Source organism: Octodon degus, unplaced genomic scaffold, assembly GCF_000260255.1.
Source record: "Octodon degus isolate 3935 unplaced genomic scaffold, OctDeg1.0 scaffold00099, whole genome shotgun sequence".
In the NCBI taxonomy this organism is placed as follows: domain Eukaryota; kingdom Metazoa; phylum Chordata; class Mammalia; order Rodentia; family Octodontidae; genus Octodon; species Octodon degus.
This window is the reverse complement of record NW_004524675.1, coordinates 2,569,628-2,570,998: the sequence shown is the minus strand read 5'-3', so window position 1 is coordinate 2,570,998 and position 1,371 is coordinate 2,569,628.

Here is a 1,371-nt window from a genome sequence, read left to right as displayed (position 1 = left end):
CACAATTCTGGGACTTGGCACACAGGGTTTCAATAAATATTAATTTTATTCTTGACAGAAACATAAAGAATATATATATTATATTATATTTTGTATATCTTCTTTAGAGAGCAATCAACCGTGGACATTAAAGACCTGGACAAATAGCTCAGCGGATTAAAGCGCCTGCAAGCAAGCACAGGGGTCAAGGGTTTGATCCCTGGGCCTGCCTTGCTGGCCCACCCTGGGGTCGCAGTGCAATGACAACTGATACTTGGTGTGGTGGCACACACCCATAATCCCATAATCCCAGCTCTTGGGAGGCTGTAAATAGGCAGATCACTTCCATTCCGATCTAGTAGTGAGACCCTGTAGAACCTGTAGACCCTTCCGTCAGTACCTAATGTTATGAAGACATTTATTACAAACTCAAATGATTTTCATGAACTTAGATGATCATATGCTTTTAACCATCATTCTTTAATGTGATTTCCGTGTTGCTGGCTTGCATATATTAAGCCATCCTTGCTTTCTGGAATGAGTCCAATTTGATCATGGTAGTTTACACATCTTGAAATTGTACAATATTTATTCAAAAGTTTTGCATATCTGTGTTCATCAAGTATGTGTACGTATGATTTTTTTTTTTTTGCTTTGTTTTTGTAATGTTCTTTTCTGTCTTTGGTATAAATGCAAACACTGGTCTTGTTAGGTGTGGAAATACTTCTTTCTCTGATTTATTTTGGAAGAGTCTGAGTAGGATTCATTGTAGTTCTTCTCTAAATGTCTGACAACTTAGCAGCAAAGCCTTAGGTTCTGGACATTTACCGCAATGACAAAATTTCTATTATTAATTCATTCTTCTACCTCTTTATTGGGTTGTTCAGATAACACAGTTTCAATAAATTGTATGTACCCAGAAATTTATTCATTTCATGTAGTTTATCCAAATTATTGACTTACCATCTTTAATCATCCTTTTTAATTTTGTTGGATAACTTATAACTTCTTTCTGTTTCCAAATTTATTCATGTGCATCAGCTCTTTTTTTTAATTTCAGTAAAAGTTTGATGTTTTTATCTTTCCAAACAAATAAAACATGGGTTTCTCCAGTTTTGGGTACTGTTTTGGGATTCTTGATTTCATTTAACTCTGCTACAATCTTTATTCTTTCATTGTTTCTGTCAATTTAGAGATACTATTCTAATTTTTAGTTTTTATTAGTACATTTTTGTGTCACATAATGATTAATTTATTGTAGAGAATTGGCAGATGTACACATCTCAGAGCACTTTATTTTTTTCCCTTCTCTTACCCAAACTTTATTTTTTAGTCAGCATCAGATTTATTTATTTTTCTTATAAGTGTTTATAAATTTAATCATCATAGTCA